We start from the raw sequence: 25878 nt of genomic DNA, 5'->3' as shown, positions 1-25878 counted from the left end.
GGCAAATAAAAAGAAAGGGAAGAAGACTGATAGACATTGCAACTTTTGTAATTGAGATGGCCACTTAGAATCCAAATTCTTTAAGAAGATGGAAACCTTGGAAGATGGAAGCAATGAAGAAGCATAACATCCATTTGGAGAACTCTTCAACTTCAAATTCATCTTCAGGAATAGCACTTTTTGCATGTGGTTGTCAAGCATCTCAGTCTCGTTATGCACTAAATATATCTTCTTCCTCTCATTCTCATGAGTGGCTCATTGATTCTGGAGCTTCTTATCACATGGCCAAAAACAAAGCCATTTTTTCTTCTTTAAATGATTGTAACACCAAAAATATATATGTTGGTGATGATATACCTCTTAGTGTTGTAGGTACTGGAACTGTTCATCTAGACAATGGTCAATTTAATGATGTATTATGTGTTCCAACATTATCCCACAACCTTCTATCTGTATATCAGATAACTCATTCAGGTGAAGGTAAAACCGTTGAATTTTCACCTCATAATGTTGTAATTAAGGACCTAAAAGATCCTAGACATATTTTAGCAAATGGCATTGTTGATGATTCTACAAGGTGGTATAATTTTAACAACTTTGGGTCATCAACTCTTCCCTCGGTATTTGTTGCTCATAATGATGAAGTGAGTAAACTTTGGCATGAGCGATTTGGTCACTTAAACTATCGATCCCTTCAAAATCTATGTAAAGAAAATATGGTGACAGGTCTTCCTATGGTATCTTGGAGAGATGGTATTTGTTCCAGAAGTGTACTTAGAAAACATCATTGGGATAGTTTTGAAAAACGTTCCTCTTTGCATGCTTCATCCCCTTTACAACTTGTGCATAGTGATATATGTGGTTCACTTCCAATTGTTTCATTCTCTGGCTACAAGTATTTCTTAACTTTCATTGATGATTTCTCCAGACGCACTTGGGTATACTTCTTAAAACTCAAGAGTGAAGTATTTAACATTTTCTTGCCCTTTAAGGCATTTGTTGACAAACAATCTGGACATCAAATTCTTAGGTTAAGATCTGATAATGGCGGAGAATATGTTAACAACAAATTCATCAAATTTTGCATTGATCATGGAATTCAAATGCAACATACTATTCCATATACTCCACAACAAAATGGTGTAGCTGAAAGGAAGAATCTCACCTTAAAGGAAATGGCTAATTGTATGCTTCAATCTAAAATACTTAGTCTTAATTTTTGGGAAGAAGAAGTTAACTGTGAAAATTACATAGTAAATCGCACTCCTACTAAGGTTTTAAAGAATATCACTCCATAAGAAGCATGGAGCTCAATTAAATGAGATGTAAGTCACTTTCTTGTTTTGGGAAGTGAAGCATGGGCCCATATTCCAAATGAGAAACATAAAGCTTTAGAACCTAAGAGTGAAAAAATTATTTTTGTTGGATATTTTGAAGATGTCAAAGGATATAAACTTATTCCACTTAAGTCCAAAAACGTTATCATTAGAAGAGATGTAAAGTTTGCTGAAAATATATCGGCCTATGAGCCAAGTTCGGTGAATGTGCCACCTCTCTCTATCCCTTCTACTTCTGAAAATATTTCTTCTTTAGATGATGACAGTGAGGATGACAATCCTCCCCCACCTTCTCAGGATCCTCCTTCAGCTCCTCAGCTTCCAAAATGGGTCCATGCTACTCGAGATGCAACAGGTGCTCTTGCAAGTGATCCTACAGATCAGTGACGTACACCTTCTCAATTTGATAAAGCCTCTTCTTTACTGGCTCAAGCTCCAGTGAATTATGATCCTGACACCTTTTCAGAAGCTTCAGGCCATCAAGATTAGGGTGCATCTATGAATGAATAATATTGTTCATTATTGGCAAATGATACATGGGATCTTCTTCCCCTTCCAAAGGGACGAAAACCTGTTAAATGTAAATGGGTTTATAGAACCAAGTATGGACTAGATGGAAAAGTTGATAAACATAAAGCTCATCTTGTTGCTAAGGGTTTTTCACAAGTTGAAGGCATTGACTATACTGAAACATTCTCCCTTGTTGCCAAAATGAACTCTATTTTCTTTGTTCTTTCCCTTGCTACCTCTTTCAAATGGGAAGTCCATCAGATGGATGTTAAATCTGTGTTTTTGCATGGGGATTTGCATGAATAAATCTATATGGGACAACCTCCTGGCTTTATACAAAGAGACTCCAGCCTTGTATGTCAGCTTAAGAAATCCCTTTATGGTCTCAAGCAAGCCCCTCATAATTGGTATGCCAAAATGGATAGCTTTCTTTTAGATACTAGCTTTTCTAGGTGTCATTCTGACAATACTATATACACCAAGAAAGTGGGTAAGTCTCTTATCATTTTGGTTATTTATGTTGATGATATTATCCTTACTGGTAGTTATCCCAACCTTATAAACCATGTGAAGTCTAGCCTTAAAAAGTAGTTTGAAATGACGGACTTAGGACACTTGCATTATTTTCTTGGTCTTCAAGTCTTGCAATCCAAGGAAGGTATTTCCCTTTCCCATTCCAGGTATGCATGTGATATTCTACGCCAATTTCACATGGAATACTGTAAGCCATTCCCTTCTCCCTTTCAATCTGGAGCCAAACTTTAAGTCTCTTGTACTTCCCCTGAAGTTGATGCTACCTTATACCATCAACTTGTAGGAAAACTTTTGTATCTGGCCCATACCCATCCTGACCTTTCCTTTATTGTTGGCCTTATTGCTTGGTTTACGAAAAACCCACATGAAAGTCATTGGAAAGAAGCTAAAATAATACTTCGTTATGTTTGAGGTACATTTCAGTTTGGGATTCATTACAGTGTAGAAGCATATCTTCTATTGGTTGGTTTCACTTATTATGATTGGGCTGGTGACCTTGATGATCAGAAGTCTACTGCAGGTTATGTCTTCACTCTTGGTTCTGAACCTATTACATGGGCTTGCAAGAAAAAAAGTGCCATTTCTATTTCTTCAGCAGAAGCAAAGTATCGTGGTACCGTAGAAGCAAGTAAGGAATCCCTGTGGCTTTCAGATTCTGTCAAATTTTGGCTTTTAGTTGTAGCATCCGACTACACTTTGGTGTGATAAACAAATTTCCATTCAACTATGAAAAGATCCAGTTCAACATCAGCACAAAAAACACATTTAACTACAGATGAACTTCATCAGAAAGGTCATTCATGACCATGTTCTTCAAGTGCAATATTGTTCAACCGATGATCAAGTTCAGGAAGTTGCCACTAAGGGGGGATAGGCTGTAATGCCTCCTTCCTACTCCTATTGTGTCATATTTGTACATCCTTCAATCCTATCCCAAGTTGTTCTTAAGGGGGGGTGTTAGGATATTCCGACACATAGGAAATAGTTAAGTATAACTTGGTCTAGTGTAGAGTTATGTAAAGTGTGTTTCTTTACTATGTGCTTTTGTAACTTACAATCTAACGGTCACGATATGTTCTAGACATGAAGTGATCTGACGATTCATTCTCTCCTTGGTATTACTAACACTTGATTTGTGGCTTAACACCTAATTTTTCCATGATATCTATTTAAAGAGCATGGAGGGTCATTTGTAGGGTGATCATTCATGAGAGAAGCTTATGTAAATTTTATTTATCTTATTAATAAATTGCCTGAAGTGGCCACATTGGCTCAAGTCATGGATTGTTTCCCTCTTTTAGGGTTTTAACCTCGTCAAGAATACTCGTGTATTGATTTGTGATATGTTTGTGAGCGGTGTCCTTCGGTGTTCTATCTAAGGAACTTACCCTGTAAATTCCTACAGGGTGCTTCTAGTTGTATCCCCTGAGAAACTGCACCAAAGTCTTGTTGGCTACTTTTGTCTTCCCATCTTTCTGTGGATGGAATGTTGTAGATGTCTTCAACCTTATGTCCATCTTCTCCCACAATGTGGTCTAGAATGCACAAAGAAATATGGTATCCCTGTTTGAAATGATGCTCCTTAGTATCCTAAAGTGCACCCACACATGTCCAAAGTACATGTTTGTTGCTTCTTGTCTTTTTACAGGGCATCAAAACACACATCTTGTTGAACCAGTAAACTACCACGAATAGGTAGTCATGTCCCTTCCAAGTTTTCAGTAAACCTCCCATAAATTCCATGGAATTTATTTCCCAAGGATGAGTAGTTACAGGTAAGGGATGATATAGACCTTGTTTCTTATTTCTAGGCTTGTTGTTACAACAAAGAATGCATCCTCTTATGAACCTCACTACCTGTCTTGCATATTTGGCCAATACACATACCTCTATAAGTTAGCCACAGTCTTCCCTACACCAAAGTGCCCTGCAAACCTTGGAGGTGTGAGTCTCTCTAATAAAATGCAATCTCTCACTTTTAGGAACACATAGCTTATCCAGCCTATAGAGTAACACATCCTGGAGATGGTAGTCAACGGTATTGTTGCTAGCATACACATTGACTCGGACTCTACAATTGTTGATACACCTCCTTGAACTCCTCATCATCTGAATATTCCTCTTTGTATGCATCATTGGTGAATGGCTCCATGTGCATAAGAGTTCCCAAAGTTGTAATATTTGATGTGAGTGGCCTTCAAAGGATGTCATCCAACTTGTTTGTGTTTCCCTTCTTATACTTGATCATTAAATGAATTTGTTCTAAAAACCCCCATCCACTTGTAATGTCTAGTTTGATGTAGCTTATTCTGGGCCTATAGGTACTGCAACGGCTGGTGATCTATGTGGATTACTATCTCCTTTCCCATCAAATAATGTTTCCACTTTTTCACAACTTGCACCATGACATATAGCTCCTTGTCATAGGTAGGGTAGTTAAGAATTACCCCATGAAATACTTCAGAATGGTAGCATACATGACTTCATCCCTGCATCAAAAAATCTCACATAGAATAACTACTAGCATCAGTCTCCACTTCAAAGGGTCGCTACAAGTTTGGTAATGCTAGAATTCTTGCTTGGCTAATCTTATTCTTTAACTCTTTGAAATCTCTTTGTTGAGATTTTCCCCACTAGAAACTCTTTCCACTTCTTGTTATTGGCGTGGAGTGGTGTTTCTACCGCTAAAAACAAAATTATGAATTTCCCCAATGGTATTGTGTTGCCCCAATGAAACCCCTGACATTAGAAACATTAGTAGGCGCCATTCATTTCATGATGGTCTCCATCTTGGAAGGATCTACATTTAGCACTCCTCCACGATCACTTACCCCCCATACACCAAAAATTGTTTCACAAACTCACACTTCTTGAGATTTTCTAGCAATTGGTGCTTCTTCAATGTTTCCACACATGAGTCAAATGTGGCATATGCTCCACCCAGGTAGCACTATATACCAATATATCATCCAAATAGGCAATAACAAATGAATATATAAAAGGGCACAGTACATCATTCATTAATCTCATAAATGTAGTTGGTGCATTACGTAGACCAAATGGCATGACTAACCACTCATACAAACCTTTCCTGGTTTTGAAGGTGCTCTTATATGTATATTCTTCTTTGAGTCAAACCTGGTGATATACAGAATTCAATCCCATCTTGGTGAAGTATTTTACTTGTTACAACTTATCTAACAAATCATCTATCTTGGGCAGGGGATATCTTTTCTTGAGAATTATTTTGTTCAACTCCATGTAATCTATACACATCAGCCAGGTCCCATCCTTTTTCATCACAATGATGATGAGAGACCCACATGGTGATGTACTCGGTTGAATGACACCATGTTCTAGCAACTTCTACAAATGTTTCTTCACCTCACTTGCTTCTATAACAAAATGTCTGTACAACACAATATTCGACAATGGCGAGTCTAGCAATAGCTAGATCGTGTGCTCCACTTCTGTCTTAGGTGGTTGTTGGGTGTGGAGACTGATTATCTCTTTTATTCAAAGGTATCACCGCATTGGACCCCAGTTTGTAATGTGGCGGCAACACCGCCCATAATATTTGCGCTACAAGGGAGGTTCCAGGGGGGCGCCCCCAAAGCATAAAATAGATGTAAATTTTCCTTGTAAAATGTTGTAATTTCGTAGTCAATTTGAGCCATTCATGAGGCGGAGATTTGACAATAGAAGTTATGTATAATTTATGGTTTTCTTCCCTAGAAGGTAACCCCTCGCTATATATTATGGAATTGTATTGCATCTTTGTAGATCTGTATTCTGAGTGAGAAAGAGAGAGGAGATTGTGTGAGAAAGAAGAGGGAATTACAATGGATCTACTGTAGGTTGTACCTCTTTAGTTTGGTGGATAATATGCAAGGAAGGACTAGTTTTTCCCCGTGGACGTAGCCCAAATTGGGTGAACCACGTATATCTATGTCTCTCTTGTTTTATGTGTTTTCTGTGTTTATATTTCTGCAATATATTTTATGTGTTCCATTGCTCTATAATATATAATTTTCTAATAGCGGTAACCCTTTAGGTTCTCTGAACACATCCCAATATTCCTGTAAAAACTCCAATTATTTTTTTTTCTTAGTACACTCCTCCAGGGATGCATTTCCTCTTATTAACTCCTCGACAAACTGACTCTCTCTTAAAAATAATAATTTGACATACTTCTTGCTAGAACTGATCAATTTCTTAGTCTGGTTGGCACTTACCAGTGAAATTTTCGACTTGCCTTTGTGCACGTTGATGATGAACGCTTTCCATCCTTGACGAGCTTGTATTGGTTAGCTCTCATGAATATTGCATCACGCATAAAGTTTTGAGGAGGTTTAAACAACTCTCCTTAAGATAAGTGACAGAATTACATAAAAGAAAAATTATTAAAATGAGTAGTTCCAGCATGCAATGATATCTACTCTTTCATTTGTTGTCTAAGATTATATATATCCATCATCATCTTGAGTTCAAGAGGTTGTTTAATCCTTGTACACATATGGCCGGTATACACTGCATCTGAAAAGGAAGGTGGCATGTGCACGGTTGAGTCAAAGGCAGTGCACTAACTGTGTGACTTTACCAGATACCTCTAATACACTTCCCAATCTAGTTTTGATAGTTTTTTTATCGCTTCTTCTTTTGTTGTGGAAATTTCCTGCCATTTTTATTCTAAGGCTCTTATATTGGGGAGACTCCAAGGTGGTCATTCCTGTATTAGACTGGAATTATGTAAATTTTCATTGATTATCTCAATGATGTTGTTTGCAGCATCAATTTCTCTTGCGACTTCCCTTTCTTCCTGCTTTAGCTAAATATCCCAATCAATGAAGAGGATATCTTTGTGAGATTCCTCTATCCTGGGGAGATTTGCTGCCCTTCCTTCTGCAATGTCATGCCATGAAATGTATCCTGAAATTTTCTCATCTATGTCATTGAAAGTGACCCTCATATCAGATACTCGATTCATCGGTGAATTTATTTCCTTGCATGTCGGATTGATGACTAATAGCTTTTAACAAAATTTTGTTTGTTTCTTCGACAACAAAGAATTTAGTTCAAGTGCTTCTTTGACAAAATCCTCAATTTTAGCTTTATCTTTCAGTTGTTCTATAGAGAATTGCAGTTGTTTTATTTGAGCATCTTTTGTACTTGTCTTTGATTGACATTGGAGCTTTATCTGATCAAATATCTATTGTAGTTGGGCCATTTGGGCTTCCATTTGATGATTCACATTCTACTTTTCTTGGGCCAACTCTTGTTATAATTGTTGTATCCTCTCATCTTTCTCCCTTATTAGTTATTTGACCTCCACTGCTTTATCAATAGTGGCAGATGCATAAGCACCTGCAAAATATGATAGTTTGGTCAAGTTATCTGAAGTATCCATGGGAGTATCCTTCCAAATGACATCCATTAGCTCATTGTCAGGACATAGCACTGAGGATTGTTCTATTTTTATTTTCTACTAATGTCATTTTACCACAGTCCGATGATTTGGAATGTAAAAGGCATCAAGAGGAGGAATTTCCTCTACTCTGAGAATAATTTATGTTGAGGGGAAGGTTGGGATGATTTCAATCTCTTCAATGGAAACATTTTTGTCGGTAGCTCTCTCAGTAAGTGAGCTTTGTTCAGTGTTTTGGGGTGTGTTGAGTATTTTCTTTGTTTCAACATTTTCCTCCCCTTGTTGTCCTCTGATTTGTTGATCAAATTGTTGCCATTTCTCATCCAATTGGTTTTTCAAGGGGGTCTCCTATGTGTGTACTTTAGTGGAAACATCTTCCACTTCTTTCTCTGTTCAGGGCTTTTTGGATTCCTTCTCAATGTCCTTTTCACGACTCTTTTATGGGAATTTCTATGAACTTTTCTCTAAATCATGTTCTAAGTCATGCTAAGAGGCTTGTTCTAAACTCTGGGCCGATCTCTACTCTGAAGTTTATTTAGAACCCTCTTCTGATTTCTCTTTTGAACTGTGCTCTGAATCGTGTTCTAAGACCTTCTCTGTATCATGCTCAGAATCGTGTTTTGAGCCTTTTTCTGAGCTATGGCTTGGCGTTTGTTCCTTTCAAGTATCTAGCGTATGTATTTCTAATAGGTCTAAAGGGACCTTCAGTAACCTTTCCTTCCTGTACTAGTGGAAACGGACCAGATCTGGTGGATTGAATCCTAGAGTAGATAGATGTTAGACATGTGAAAATAGATCAGTTGACTCAATTAAATCATCAAAATCACGTCAGCATGGCTGAATTTCCTTATTTTAATTGAAGCAGTGAAGTCGTGTGTGGCCTTATTGGGGTCATACTACCTACCATGAATGGTAATGAGCTTCAAGATTAAAATGTGTTCAATTTCAAGCCTAGCATGCTTGAAATCATGCAATGCATAGACACCACATTGGAGGGGAAAAGAAGGCCAAAGGGATTTTTTGAATTCTTTCAAGATTTTGGTTATCCCATCCCCTACAGTCTGGTAAGCAATCTCCCTAGTAAGAATTTTATCAGGTACATACCAAGGGAGGACATGAGGGGGTGTTATGCTTCCAAAAACAGAGATATAAGTAAAAATCGCTTCCCCAAACCACCTACCTACAGGTAAAATATCAATCTTGGCCTCATCGGATAACCTTGGGGCCTTCTTGTAAAAAGTTGCTTGGTGGATGGGTAACACAATTCCTTGGTAGATTTCGTAGAAATAGGATTGGTAATTAGACTCCCACAGAACTTTGTGATATATGTGAATGGGGGTAGGGTCTTGAATAGTTCATTTCCACCCCATAGTTGGAAAACTAGTGGTGAAACAGACTGAATCCATAATATAGGAAATCATAAAAAATGGAGGGACTGTTCAAGTGGAGAAAAATAATTTTTGCCTATATTCATGAATTTGCATAGCCATGTTATTAGATAGAATGGTACCATAATCTATTATAAAAGAGTTTACTGTTGTATATATTAGGGGAACCCACTCAACCGAAAACTTGGTTGTATCAACATGGCCAAATAGTCTACACATCATAGTTGCGACAAAAGAGTAGGAAGCAACAAGAGATGCTATAGGATACATACTCGATTTCTCTTGTTTGAATTTGCTTGAACTGGACCTCCATTGCTGAATTAGGTCAAATGGTTCCTCATTCTTCCTCATGAAATTCTCGAGGAAGGCTTTATCATATACCTTTTGTGGCTCTGGTATATGATACATTCTCTTCATGTCTTCTGCTATGAAGGAACCAATAACATCTTGTCTTGAAGTCTAGAATGCATGGTCTGAAATGTTGATGTTGTCTATAATCCATTTTATCATATCATTGTATGGTAAAATCTTCATCCTGGCAGCAATTCTGTGTAGGAAAGAACTTGCAGATTCAAATTAAGAATCTTCAAAAGAAGTGGTAGCATTTATTGTTGCTTTGGTTTCAATTATTCTTGGACCCTCGTTTTCTAGCAGATTGTACATAGCTTCCCATTAGGAAGTCCCACTATAAATAGTGCATGTTGTGTCTGAAAATAATGGAGCCATTTCAGTTACATCAGATGTAGAGGATTGAGTGGCTTCACCATACTTTTTTCCCTTCCTAGTCTTTTTGTTGCACAATTCTCTTTCGGGAGAAATCCTACAATGCAGAGAATATAGAGCAAATGAAGAGAAAATAGGAGTTAAATGTAAAAGCATGTGAACACATAATGGAAAGGGAGGTTTTAATGCAAATCAATCTTAATGAGTCACCAAATCTCCTTGTGCCCTAAAACAATTAATACCGTTAGAACCCATTAATTAATTGAAATCATGGCTCCGAGTGGTTTATTTATTATTCATTAATATATCGCATCACAAGATTTCTTTGGATGGTGAAACAAGTTCATTCTTTAAGTGTTGTGCCAATATGTGATGTTGATATCACCGTGTTAGCGTGTTAAGCATGTGAGATTTTTTATTTCGATAATTGCATTATCGCAATATCGTAAATCAACAATTTTGGGACAGCGGAGAATAGATATTGCCAGAAGCTTTTAATGATTTGCAATTGCGATAAGTGACATGGTAGTGTAGTGGGCCCTTAGGTTTATATTTAATAGGAGATTTTTTTTAAGCTTTTAAATTTCCTTGGGCGCTTTCCTTTAATGAATAACTTTATCGCAATCGGAACCATTTGGAATGTTAGGGACAGATCTTATTAACATTCTTGCGATACATTGGATGAGATTGTATTTTAATGGTATGGTTTAATGTTTTGTCAGGTCATATGCTTATTATGTTTTGCAAGAGGGGAAGGTTTTCGGATACATGAATTGTGATGCGGGGTGCTTCTACCATAAGGAATTCTCATTAATCCTTTCAAGATTTTATAGAGAATGAATATGTTTGGGTTCCCTAGGCCTATCCTTTATCATAATCGCAAGTCTTGACTCGTTAGATGAGCTATTATACTCTTAAGACTTTGCGATATGTGATATTGTCGAATCTTCCTTAAAAGTGGCTTTCTTTGGTCATTCAAGCTTTAGTGAGGTTTTATTAAAAAAAAACAAATTTATTCCTAAGAAAATCTTCAAATTAAACTTGTATTTTTATGTTTTTTTTAATTTTTTAAGGGTCCCTATTTATTTTTACAATAATTACGTAAGTTTTAAGACAAATAAATGGGGGGGGTTGTTGCACAACACAACAATTGATGAATCAATGGAAGAACCAGTTATCTCTGATAATAATAAAATTTATGAAACTTTTCTAAGTAAAAAAATTTCAGGAAAGAAAATAATTTGAAGTATTTGGATAATTAACATTACTTTGAACATAAAAAACTCACTTAATTACAATTCTTTTTATATCCTCTTAAATATAAAAATCATTTTTTGTCTATATGAGTTATTAATTAGTTGTAAAGATAAAGTAGGCGGATTTTTACAACTTAGTGTTTTGATATACCCATTCGTCACAGGTAGAGCCACTACTGCCAACAGGCTTCCATAGCCTTGACAAGGTTACCTTTTAACCATCAATCATTCAGAAACCCATCCATATAAGAGTGAATAATTTAGAGATAATTTCAAAAGTATATATACATATCATTTTTCCTTGTTTCTTTTTATTTTTCTTTTAACAATTTTTATTAGCTAAAAGCCATTGTCCTATTTTGGTGACCAGAAAGTGACAATGTCATTCATTGGTTGTAATTGGACTGAATAAGCTGGCTCGTGATGAGACCCCATGTCATAAGATTAAATAATTATAATCCATTACCCTGGCTTGGTATTCAGTGTTGGTAATGTCAGTCTATCAGTTCCCTATGAACATGGTAAGCAGGCTCGTGATGAGACCGCTTATCTTTTAAGTTTAACATATTTTTGAATTACACTCTAAAAATAGTAAAGTTAATGGATGGGGAGAATCATTGACTCCTTAAGAGTTTTGGATGACAATTTTAGAGTTAGAGATTTTTAGCTGTAAATAGTCTTTACTTTGTTAAATATAACCTTTCTAAATTGATAACAAAATAAAGGATTTTATAAAGTTGAGGTTTTCAAAGAATTTATAACTTCAATGGAAAATAAAATTTCATAGTTTTATGATACTTAGCTAATTTTTTAATGTTGTGATCATTTCCTTAAGAATTTCTACTTTGAAAGCGAAAGATCAAAATATCTCAAGAGATTTTATTGCAAAGACAAAAGTGATGCTATTTAACATTATTGTCCTTAAAAAACACAAAATGTAAATGCAATAATGTATAGTAGAAGATGTTATCTTCTAAAAAAAAAAAATCAAAATAAGCCCATTAACTGAAAGAGAATCTCTCTTTCCTAATAAATCTTGCAATATGAATGTTGATGGGCCTACTTGTTCAACAATTTGAAATGGTCCATGCCACATTTTATGGAATTTGGTATGCTTTCCCTTTTCCTCATGTGCCTTATCCAATTTCAATATGAGATCTCCAGTTTCAAATGATTTTGTGGAAACAGAATTTGCATCAAAAGAAGATTTGACTAATTGTTGATGGCAAGTATGTGTAAGTTTGGCTTTTTCCCTTCCTTCTTCTAGTTTAAGAATTTGATACTGCCTTAGTTACGGAGAAGAAGAATGAGTTTCTTCGATCAATTGGACTTGGGATAAAGAGAGAATAGCTATATTTGAAGGAATGATAGCTTATTTTCCATATACCAAATCGAATGGAGAAGTGCCTATTGAGGCCTTTTGAGTTATCTGGTTTTCCCATAGAGAAAATGTCAAGTATTTATGCCAATTCTTTTGGCTTTGATCAACAATTCTTTTAATAATCCTTATGAGGTTCTTTTTGGTTGATTCTGCTAAACTATTTCCTTAAGGGTTATAGTGATCCGCGTCTGAGTGTGACAAAGGACCCTTTCAAGACCTTTTACTTCTATGATGTGTTAAATTTCATTTTTAAAATATCATAAATGAATACATCTACATGTTGTAAAGAAGAGGAACATGACATTCACCAACACATGAAAACATAAGCCATTGATAACAGAGTTCGTCCAGGAGGGACTATGTATCCGGGCCCCGATGTCAAGATGGTGTAGGTCGCTGCATTAAGTGTTGTCAATAGTGATGATGTACATAAGAGGTGATGTCGCTATCATACAAGGTAAATTCCCTCGCACAGGAGTGGCTACAAGAGATGTTCTGCTACAGGAACTCTCAATCAAAAAGGACTCCTATCAGTATGACATAAAACTCATGCATGATGATAATGAGAATCCTGCCAACATGGCATAAAAAGGATCTCAATTCAAACATACATGGCGACACATGAGTATCCCATCAACATAACGACAAAGGGATCTCAAATAAAACATGACGAATCATGACAACAAGTACATCCCACAAATGATTTTGCATCACATCAAGCAGGAATCATGAGACAAGTAAGAAACAAGATCCCACATCAAACATTAAACAGGGATCTATGCAACACAATGCATAGCAAAAGAAGTACATGAACACAGTGCATATACCTCACATCTTGGGGCCATTTGAGGAAAAGGATGTCAAACAGCTGAAGTTGGGTGTATCATCAATCTCGATGTGTCGAATCTCATGGAATGACTACTCGCATGTTGAATGCTAACACTTGCACTCCACTTTGGAAAGTAGCTGAAAAATTAAATCAGAAAATGGAAAATCTAAACACACCATCAGATTTGTGGCGTCGAATAGTGCAAAATCGACTGTCAAATTTTTTAATTCTGAGAAAGTGGAAATTTGGGGCTTAAGGTGTCTTTTAGATTCCCCCTAGATTCCTCAAAGATTCCCTCCTCCAAGTCCTCTACAAATCTGCTGCTCAGATATAAATTCTTACTGCGCTAACAAGTTCGTGGCACTGAGAGGTATAATATCAACATAAAATTTGTCCAATTTGGGCACTACAAAAATTTCACCCTCTTGAGAATTTCGCCCAATCGTGGTTCCGCCTATGTTTTTCTCAAGTTCATGGTTCCACCATGCATTAAAAATTAATTAAAAAATCCTCTATCCACGTGCACGCTGCTAGTTCCTCAGTGCTACCATGCCTCCGTTCTGTTGTTCTACACCACCGTTTTGTCCTCCAAAAATCCTCATTCTCCCCCCACGTACTGATAAAATGGGTTTATAGATTATTCCATGGGTGGAGTTGTCAACAAAAGGGTCGTCGTTGTATTGGTTAGGTGTGGAGGTGACGAGGCGGGAGGTCAGGGGTTCCAACCCTTCTAACCCCCTTACTTGGTAATTTTTTTTAACTATTTGCATTACATGTTTTTTTTAATATGGCATGGTTTTGGTCATGGATAGGTTTTGGTGACCGTTTATATGGTGTGGATTTTGGTTTGTTGGGTGTGCGCCACCACATGAGGTTGGCCCACGTGGGTCGGGCGGGTTCGATCCATGCCGGACTCACATTAAAATTTATGGTATGCAGTGGGTGGGGACGTGGGCCAGGTCCACTAGAGGTGGCCCACCCACAACCCTTTAACATTGTTTTTAATGTATGGTGGTTGAGGGAGGGTTCGGCAGGGTAATGGTCGCTGACCCAAATTAACATTGTTTTATGTGGTCGGTTGGGGGTCAGCGAGGGTCATGGCCTGTCGACCCAAAATTTATTTAAAAAAATTTTGGTCTCGGTGGGGGTGGTGTGCCGCGGGGGTCATGACCCACCACCCATTAATATATTTTGTTTTATTTTAAAAACACAATAGTCATTTTTTAAATCTTTCGAAAATAAGGGATATTGCGCAATTTAACGAGGCCACAATTTCGCCTGCTTTTGGGAGCTAAGTTTCATGCCCTGGGATCGATCAAATTGTAGGACACTTAAACCTAACCCACACCCCAACTTCGACCAAAACTTTGACTAGCTCGTTCTCCCTCATACAAGCTCGGATTGACGAACCATTTGCACCGTTGCGATTAGGACAACAAGATCTACGCTCTAGTCCTAGTTCATAAGAATTTTGATCACTTTGATTTTCGAGCTTCCATAAACCCTCTTTGTCCTGTGTGTGTCTCTAGAGCCACCTGGATCAATCCTCCCCACTAAGGGGTTTTTGGTCCTCCAAAAGCATCAAAAATAATCTGCAACTTCTTTGTACCTTGTCTGCATCACAAGCGTCCTGAAAAGGTCTCGCTTCCATCTCCTTCACCTTTGTTCTTCGGAGCCTTAAGCAATGACTTGACACCTGCAACCTCTGCAACCTGTAGTACATTATTTTGCAAATTACATGCTGAATTTACATGACCAACTAATGACCCAAGCATCCCACACTTGCCACGAGTTTATAACACATACTCGGTAGTCAAGTTTGCATCAAGATGGACACAATAACCCAGCTACAAAAACAAGGCCAACATATCATTGTTGCTTCAACAAGTGATGGTAAACACATCATCACTGCAACACATGATTTACAAAGATAAGGCAAAAACTATTTTTTCTTTGAAAAGTGATGGAAACACGACATCACCTTCACAATTTATCATGCAACACAAAATAACACAGACATCATTGTTGCTAAACAAGTGATGGAAAACACATCATCACTTTTACATTTTAAAATGCAACAAATGATTTACAAAATCACGACCATGACAAGCTAACTTATATAGAAACCATTCTTCACTTATCGTTGTGAAAGGGTCATCCCTCTATGGTGGTTTTGCCTTTCGAACAATCGTTTCACCTGGTTCATGCATCGATGCTTTGTCTTTAAGGCGCTGCTCTGGATGGAGCCTCTAACAAGTGGCTCTTTAATGGACACTTCTATTGCAATTACTACAATACATCTTCTTCCTCCATATCTCCTTAACATGTTTCTTTACCTACTGTTGAGAGTGTCTTTCATGCCTCCTCCTTTTGGGTACTGCTATTATTTTCCAGCACTTAGAAAATGAATGGTTATGTAATCCACAAAAGGTACATGTCTTTTGATTCCATGATTTATGTCCATTATTAACAACATGATTACAATTGAAATGAAAATTCAAATGTCGAGAGTGGTTATACCTTTCCTTGTTGTTTCTAGTGTAAGTATGGCGATGAGAGCTTGCCTCAATTCTTTCTTTGCAATGGGCACTGCCATGGGATGTTGGGAATGTGTTCCCATCATTCTCTTTCCTCAACGATTTCAACAATGCCTTGGAAGCATCTAACACCTTAGAGCATTCTCCCTCAGTGTATCCCAAGCTTGCAAATCGATGTTCATGCACAACCTCCAAAGGTTGAGTTATGCATTGGTTATTAACACCAAGTTCTTTTTCCTCTTTGTGCCTCGTCTTGGTAAGGAGCCTCATGTTTGTCCCTATAATTGGGATCTCCAAATCTCCAATAGAAATCATACTATGTGAAGATGAAACCAAAAGGAAATCAACATCTTTTACCTCCTCTTTTGATTTGGAAAGAATTGATGAGGGCTTCTCATTATTTGTTGTTGGTGGTTTGCTAGATGTCTCATCACAGTCCCCAACTTCCTTTCTAACATACCCAAGTCCTGCCTGATGGGATAATTCTTCTACTTTGATGGGGTTGACAATGCCTTGGCCATTAACACCCAATTCTTTTCCTTCATAACCATTTTCTTCAAAATTTTGGAGCCAATTCCTATGGTATGATTTTCAAAAACAACGAAATCATCATTAGGACACATACATGAATTCGAAGAATTGATTTTTAGCTCACATGGGTCACGTTGCAGTTTTTCCAAGGCCTCGTCCCTAGCTTGTAGTTGTTGTAGCAAAATTTGCTTTTCCTCTTTCTCTTCATGTAGAAGCATCCTTAATTCAGTGTTCTCTGTTTGAAGACATTGGTTGTTTTGCTTCAATTCTTCCAAGGCCTCTTCCGTGGCTTGCAACTGAATTTGTTGTTATCACCTGGATTGAACCTCACGCTGAAGGAAGACAATGCTAGGGTAACCACAAACCATGCTTAGCCAAGTAGCTAGCCCTACTAGGCCAGGAGAGGGCTCTCTCCATAAGGATCTCAGCCAAAATGACTGGATCAAGTAAAGGATTTAGGCTAGGTATAGTAGCACAAAGGTTTTGATTGGATTTTTTTCGGGTTTTCTCAGATCAGGAGGAGCTGGATAGTTTAGGTCTAGGGAATTAGGTCAGAATTGCAGGGTGTTCAATAGGGCAAGGTAGGAATAGGCTTTAGCACTCAACTACTTGATGGGATGAGATGTTTTAGACTGGTGAGAAGCTAAGAAGGTCATGTGAAAACCATGGATCCTTCTTAGACTATATAAAACATGAAATGATGAATGGTTTCCCAACGCGGAGCACTGATATAATGAATTCTACCTATCAACTTGAAAACATTCAACTAGAAGAAATGAAATGATGCATGGAATACATAAATCACATTAACATATGATCACATAAGAAGAAACTGTACTAAAACGCATACCATATGGATCCCATAAAAATAGTTGCAATTCCTATTAATCTCCTGCTAAACTGCTTACAAAAGGTGTACAATCAAGGTCTGAGCATCCAGTTGAGTCCAACCCTTTACAATGAGAAAAAATAAGAAGATATAGGCATGAATTCAACTTCCTCCCATCCCTAGGGATCGAATCCCTAAGATGAGGATCTGATCTAACTAATATTGAACAAGAAATAGGAATATAGGCATCATCAACAACTTGCCTCTAAAAGTGAAAAACTGATTCATTTGAGCTCAAAATAAGTTCTAAGGCAATGAATCTACCCTCTATTACTATTTATCTATCATAATTACATTGAAATTCATCATTTACAATGTTGAAGCAACCTCCATGGCCATCCTGAGCAAAATTGCCCAAAGCGCAGCGCCACTGGCCAGAAGCGTAGTGCCACTTTCAGGTCCCTTTGGAGGCCTTCTCGGCATCCAAATTGAGCCCATGATAGCTCATTGGAAAGGTCTTCAAGTATAATTTTCAAAACGCCTAGGATTTATGCATTTGAAGCTCATTTGACCCCTCAAAACTTGATTCTCCCAAGACTGCTTATGTGTGTCCAAAAAGTGGCAGAAAGGTCATTTTTAGGGTGTTTTGTGACCTTTTGGTGGACCCGTTTTGCCCGAAAAAATTCGAAACTTGCTAGGGTTCATGTCCTCATCACTTTCAATCCAAAAATATAAACCTTTTCTTCATTGGGTTCCCCTAGGAAAAGCGCAGTGATGGTGGCGCTATGCTTCTAAGCAGTTTTTCTATGTAATAAATTCCAAAATTTGTAAATGACAAAATTTTCTCCAAATTTGCCCAAAATTGGTTAGAAGCACCACCATCAAGTGCTCTGATGAGCCAAGGAAGCTTTAGCCAGCATCCTAATTCTATCCTCCTCCTTTTTGCCTTTCAAGGCCCACCTTAGCCTAGCTTTCATCTTTCTAACCCTCCTGTTGCAAATCTTGTTTGGGGTCCTGTAATGATAGACCATGTGTCTGAGCATCTCATTGTCTCTGTTGGCCTTCCGTAGTAGCTTCTCAAGGTGTAGGTTGACTCTCTCAAGCCAAGTCTCCCTATCATCTTCAATCTCCTTCTCAATAGGAGTCAAAGGGACTTGTGCCTCTTTGCCACTTTGTCGTTTCATCTTAAGCATTTCTAGCTCCATGAGGACTTGTTTGTCATTCAATTGCTTGTTTTCTTGCTCCAAATATGTGATAACATATTTGGCCCTCTCCAAATTGTCTGCCAAAACTTGTACTTGATCTTCCCTTTCTTGTATGATGATATCTTTGATGGTTTCTTCGTCCTGAGCCTCTAAGTCAATGATTTCCACTCCATGATGGGTATACCGCTGCTCCGGCTCATCATGCTCAGTCAAGTTAAAGTCCCTTTCCTCCTCATCATCAATACTCTTCTTTGGCATCCTTTCCTTCCCTTTGTGCAGTTATTGCACCTGTACATGCTGTGTCGATGAAGAAGGCAAAGCCCCTTCCGCATCCTATGGAGCTAGCATTTGCCTATGGGCTGCAAATAGTCTCCTTGTGCCCCTCTGATATGTCATGTAAACAGACACCTAAGTAGTTCTTGTCTCCTTGGCCTCCTCATCTGCTTTCACTTGCATAGAAGGTCCTCCTTCTTCTTGAGACACTAGTGGAGGAATTTGAGGACCCCTGAAAATGTCATGAGAAATAAAGGTCTTCCAAGAGATGTTGAGGAGACTAAGATGATGAAGCACAATGATCTTGATCAGGGAGTAATGATAAAGACTGCTTATTTGCTAAGGGCATGGCTTTCTCTGGAAAATATGAGCCATCTTCTCAATATTCCTGAATAAGAAGTAAGGGAGATTTAACATCCTCACCCTGGTAAAATGCATGAGGAGCCTGCTGTGATAGGTGTACAACCTGGAGAACCTGCCCTCACAAGTGAAATACTTCATGATGATTTTCATCATGGGGACATACTTGTTTTGAAGAAATATGAAAGGAAAAGGTCTCTTCACCTCATTTATGTGCTGGGGTTTGATATAAGTCTCATAATAGTGCTCATCCAGGTCTTGGCCCTTGAACCACTTCTCCCCTACATTAGGAATCATGGTGGAATCTGAAATGATGGAAGGTGAGATGGTGAATGTTACCCCAGCAAGAGTCACCCTGTTGTCCCGAAGATGGGCTACAAAACGTCTAGTCAGCTCCGGGTGGTATTGAAATCTCTCTACCTGTTCATGGAATTCATAGTAGCCAAGGTATCTGAAACATGTGACATCCAACTGAGAGGCCTGCAATTCCATAAGGTTTGATGGCTCTTCTCTGATAATCTTTCCTCCCTTGTGCGGTTTTCTCATTTGCCTAGCTCTATCTGTTGAAGTGTCACTACCTGCGTTCTCCTCCTCATAGTCTCGATCTTCTTGTTCCATGTTTTCAAGGTTGAGGTGTATGAAGGAAATCAGTGAAAGTGCTTTTATGAATGAGGGGATGGGATATGAGCTTGTGACTAGGAAATGAATGGAGGAGTAGGAAATGAGGGGGAGGGCTTGTTTGCTTGAGAATTTTCTCTTGGGGAAGATGGATAAAGGGAATGGGAATGATATGGCATAGGGGTAAAGGGAAAAAGGGATAAGGTGATAGGGTAATAGGGATAGGGGAATTTAGAGCTGTAGGGATAGGTGATAGGATGAACAGTGAGGATTTAGGGTTTTAGGCATCATTAGGGAGATTTTAGGGTTTCATATTAAACATGGAAAATGATGCTTATATATTTTATTTTCAAACCAAAACTAATGTGAGGGATGTCAACTTACTTGAAAATATGGAAGGAGAGAGAAATTTGGAGTTTCCTTGAAAATTTGAGGGTTTTTTAGCTCTCCTGCACAAAGCGCAACGCCACTGCATAGAAGCGCAGCGCCAGTGTAAATTTACACTGTGAAATTATGCTAGAAGCGCAACGCCGAGCTCAAAGAGCAGCGCCGATTTCCAGAAGCGCAATGCCAATATGCCTTACTTAGAAGCGCAGCACCACTGCTCCACAGCTCCAGAAGCACAGCGCCAAGCTTCTTTCTCCCAAAACTCACTCAAGCATGCCTCTTCTTCTCACTTTTTTGACTCCTTGCTTCGAAAATGAGGATAAGGAATTTGAAAATGAAATGTTAGAGCTTAAATATGAGTAGATTTTGATTTCATTTGAAAAACCCATTGTCTAATGTTTCTTGTCCTTCTTGAAAACTCTGTTTTAATGCTCTTTTCTTCTGTGTGTCTTTGCAGGTGGATAAATGCTCATCTTGAACTGATTTTTGCAATGTTTCTTTGTCATGTAGCAAGGAGAGATTCTCTGGTGTAGCTGGGAACATTTATTACATATAGTGACTTAAAATTACATAAGAAATACAAATAAACTCAAAATACTCTGTTTTTCACCTCAAAAACATGTTTTTGAGGTGAAAATTACATTAGGTTAAAAGATAATTATTCAGTGGCTATGACCTACAAGCCATCATGCTTGACTTATTCATCATCCTCATACCATTTTTGACCTTTATTTACATGTTAAAATCAGGCTCTTGACCTTGGAAATGAAACCCTAAGACCTAATGAAAACATGCCCTATGACCTAATGGAACATGATTGCAAATTAACCATGAAACCATAACTGAAGATAACCTGAAGAAGGGTCAGCAAGTATACTCTATGATGGAGAAACTAGAATTTTTTAAGAGAAGACAACCATCAGAGGATCAGTTTGACATGACCTAATGGAATGATGTAAAATTTTTAGTATGGGACCCCTAAAATGATAATGCAAAGAGAAAATTTTGATCCCTGATGGAAGTATGTAGATACTGAAACTAACATTGGCCTTATTGGGGATGGAAGCTCCTTGGAGGTGTCAAGAACACCGTATACCAAGTGCCTCATCCATTGGGAAATACGATCAAAACAAAAAGTGAAAAAATGACTCAATACAAACTGAAAAATGACTCACAACCAAACCGACTCTAAACTTGACTCGGAAACCAAATCAACCAAACTTGACACTAATCATTCAAACTTTATAGCCTTCACTTCGGGCCCCAAGTTCAGATGACAGTGTACTTGAAAACTTGCAATGGAAATCAAACCGGTGTATAAAATGAAGGTGAGGTAACTTCAGAGAACAACCTCAAAAGTAGTAGTGCTTCAGGAGCCTACCATTCACTAGCCCTCCTGAACAATCCTGAACATCCATTTCCTTCAACAAAAATTCTTTCTGTCCCAGATAAGCTAAGATATTATATGGTCCTTTCCATAAATTGTAAAACTTACCATGCCTGCCCTTTTCCTCATTCCATGCATCCCACCGCAACACTACATCCTCCAGCTGAAACTTTTCTGCTTTGGTTTTGCGGTCATAAATCTTCTTGATCTTCTCTTGCAACCGGAAATTGTTTTGGGAAACCTCTTCTCTTGTCTATTGAAGGTGAATCATTTGATTAATTCTGCACTGAAGATCATCCTCTTCGCTGCTAGCTTCCTGTAATAATCTCATGACCGGGACTACAAGTGATGTAGGAAATACTATGTCAGTACCATAAACCAACTCAAAAGGTGACATACCTATGGATTTCTTGATGCTCACTATGTTGGCCCACAAGGCATTAACAAGCTTCCGATGCCAATTTTTCTTGTTTGCCTCCAACATCTTCTTGATAATGTTCACCAATGATTTATTTGATGATTCAGTCAGCCCATTGCTTTGCGGGTAGTATGCCCTGGAATGACCCAATGTAATATTGTACTTGTGGCAAAACTCAACCACCTTCTTGGACTTAAATGTTGTTTCATTATCTGTTATAATCTTGTGAGGGCACCCAAAATGCGACAAGATATTAGATTCTAGAAATTGGATAATTACCGTATCCGTGGCTTGCCTTGTCGGAATGGCCTATTTCCACTTGGTGAAGTAATTGGTATCTGACAAGATCCATTGGTGTTGTGATGATGATATAGGATGGATTTCCCCTATCAAATCAAGTCCCCATTGTTGGAAATGTGTGTTTACTTCAACTGGTTTCAAAGGAAGAGGAAGCAACTTCCTTTTTCCTTGAAAAACTTGGCATTCATGGCAACCCATCATTATTTTATATGAATCTGTAAACAAAGTCAGCCAATAATATCTTGCTCTCAACACTTTTTTAGTTGTTGTTTTCCAAAACAAATGACCACCACAATCACCTCTATGAAAGTCATTCATTACCTGTTGAGCTTCATCTTTAACCAAACAATTAAGAAGGACTCCTCCTGGATCTTTCCAATAAAGAGCATTATTTAAAATGCATAATTTTGCAAACTTGAGTTTAAGTGATCTACCTTTAATTCTTGACATTCCAGGAGGTGGTGAAAGATGTTGAAGAACATAAACTATATCAGAATACCAAGGTGATTTGAGAAACATTTCTGATACCTGAATGAGTGAGCCACCGTCTTTGTCCTCTGACATTGCTGCAATAAGGTTGATGTCTAAATCATGCAGATTTGATTCAACCGTCAACTTTTCCAAGCCTTGTCCTTTGATCAGTTGGGTAGGTTTAATCTCAAGATCATAATCCAACATTGTTGTTATCCACTTACCTCTTCTTCCTTCCAGATCAGTTTGCATAAGAACATCCTTGACTATTGCGTTAGGAACATATGCTATGGTATGTGAATGCAGAATGTATACTCTAAAATACTTCAATGCCTTTATGAGAGCCAGCACTTGTTTTTCAATGATATCATACCACAAGGTAGAATCTCGAATAGTCCTACTGAAGAAAGCAATGGGTTTGTCCACTTGATCTCTCTTTTGCATCAATACCACAGCCATGGTGTGCTTGGATGCAAATGAAAATATAATGAAATCATGAGTATAATCGGGACTAATCAAGACTGGAGCTATAGTCAAAGCAAATTTTACTAAACTGAATGATTTCATGGCATCCCATTTCACAGTGTTGTCCTTCTTCAACGTATTATTATTTCACATAAATTCTCTGCCAAATTGAGTATAAATCTGCATAATAAATTCATCTTACAATTGAACGCTTGGATCTCCTTTTTATTGCATAGAAAATCTATATGCTCAATGGCCTCCACCCTTGAAGGATCAATACGAATACCATATTTAGAAATTATATGACCAAGAAGCTTACCCTCGTCCATGGCAAAAAGACTCTTCTTTGAGTTGAGAGAAATCCTGAACTTCCTACATTTCTAAAAGACAATCTTCAATTGGTGCAAGTGCTCATCATTAGAACCAGAAAATATCGTCAAATCATCTAAATAAAAAACCAAGAAAACATCCTTCTCATTAGCAAAAGCTATGTCCATTGCCCGCTGAAAAGTGGCTCCGGCATTCTTCAATCCAAATGGCATTTTAGCATACTTAAAAGTTCCCCAAGGTGTTGCGAAAACAGTTTTGTCTTGGTCTTTTTCATGCACCAAGATCTGATTATAGCCTGAGTAACCATCAACTAGTGACATTCGTGATGCTCCAACTACTCCTTGCAGATTATGGTCCATCTTAGGAAGCAGGTAATTATCCTTCAAGGACACCTTTTTGAGGTTCCAAAAGTCCATGCATAATCTTATCTCTCTAATCTTCTTTCGTACCGGGACCAAATTTGAAATCCAGTCAGAAAATCTAATTGGAACAATGATGCCAGATTTAAACAATCTATTTACCTCTTTCTCGATAGATGGCAGCAGCTTTGGATTGATTCTTCTCAACTTCTGTCTAAAAGAATTTTGATCCAGCTTGATAGGAATAGTATGCTGAATGATATCCTTGTCATACACCTTCAAATTTGAACAATCTCAAGCAAAGACATCAGAAAATTTAGAAAGTAATCTAACATACTTAGCCTTTAATTCGGGTAACAATGCTTTTGATAACTTTACAAGCTTGGGCTTGTCAGTTGTTCCAAGATTCACATCTTCAACTCCTTTGTCCATAGGAATAAAGCTTGGTTTTCTTGCCACATATCCTGATAAAAAAGATCCTCTAAAGGTATGAGACCTATAGGAATAATGTTATCCTTCAGCTGTAAAACCTCCATCTGATTTACCTCAATATCTTGGTCATCGAAATCACAATCATCATCAATGGAAGAATTTTTAAACTTTCCTTCATTCTGTAAAAAGGCATTAATTTCATTATCATCCCAAAACACTTGCCAATACCTCGAATTATCAGGGACAGCAGGCCTATGTTTGACATGAATTTCAATATTTTTTTCTAGAATTCATTGGGATCTTCAAATTACTGGCCGCAGTGGTGAGTGAGTCTGCAATGATGTTTTGAGTCTGGGGTACTGTTGTCAAGGTATATTCTAGAAACGTCCTCAAAATATCCAGAACTGCATTTCTATAGGGTCTCATCCGCGGATGCTTTGCTTGATATTCTCCTTTTACCTGTTTAATGACCAGCTCTGAATCACCGTAAACAAAAATCCTTTTCACATTGAGCTTCTTCAAAATTTTAAGACCTATAATCAAAGCCTCATACTCCACTTCATTATTAGAGCAATCAAAAGCTAACTTGTAGGAACATACTCTAACATTACTTGGGACTTTGGCAGGCTAGAAAGAAGGGCTTCGAATCTAAATTCCAATACCAGCATTGTCCTTACCCACAGTGCCATCGAAGTCCATGCTCCAAAGGTCGGCTTCATCTTCTAGATGCTGAAATTTTGTTTCCTTCTCTACCTTACCTTGGTTGATTACTTCATTTTTCTGATCTTCACTGTCCTTTTGCTATTGTTTGGGCTACTCAGAAGAACTTGTTATTTTTTCTTTTCCGTGATTAAGAACTGCTCTAAAATTCTTGGAAATTTCCGGTACATCATCTACTTCTACAAGCTGAATATCTACATCATTCAATCCACTATAAAAGTACAAAACAAAGGACTCTAAATCAGTATGTACAGCATTTATTGGATGATTCATAGGCTTCTCTTTACTAGTGATCATATACTTCATTTTCTTTTCCCGGTACAACTTCCTCAATTGACTGAAGATATGGATAGTAGCATAAGAGAATTCAAGTTTTAAAGTGCCTTTGAGCTTAGCACCCCACGATCTAGATAAGAGCATACCAAATCGAGGTGGAATATCAGCAACTACCACATCCATCAAGACATTTTTGGCTGGGATTTGATCTAAAGAAACCACCAAATATTTGATGAGACCAATGCAACGAACTCTACCGGAGTCAAAGGAGTACAAATCATGATATTTTCGGGTGATATCTATGCCCAACTTTTCCATAATGGCTTTAGGCATCAAATTATGAGAAGCTCCAGAATCTAACATAGCATTATGGAGAATGTACTCATGCAATCTAAGACTCAGATAAAAGGGAGGGACTTCACTATCTTCAGGCTGACCTTCTATGGTTGGACCAAAAATAAGTTCACGATGATCATCCTCGACATTTACCATGTCTGACAAAGGGTCTATTTTCAATATTCTAGATACATGGTGTTTATAATTGCTATTCTTAACCAGCTCAATCAAAGGAATGGACACTTTTAACTTAGAAATTTC

The sequence above is a fragment of the Pinus tabuliformis genome, chromosome 7, assembly GCF_031772625.1.
Source record: "Pinus tabuliformis cultivar Carrire ecotype Pingquan chromosome 7, CPIR1, whole genome shotgun sequence".
In the NCBI taxonomy this organism is placed as follows: domain Eukaryota; kingdom Viridiplantae; phylum Streptophyta; class Pinopsida; order Pinales; family Pinaceae; genus Pinus; species Pinus tabuliformis.
The sequence above is the reverse complement of the archived record's forward strand: the minus strand, read 5'-3'. Positions refer to the sequence as shown.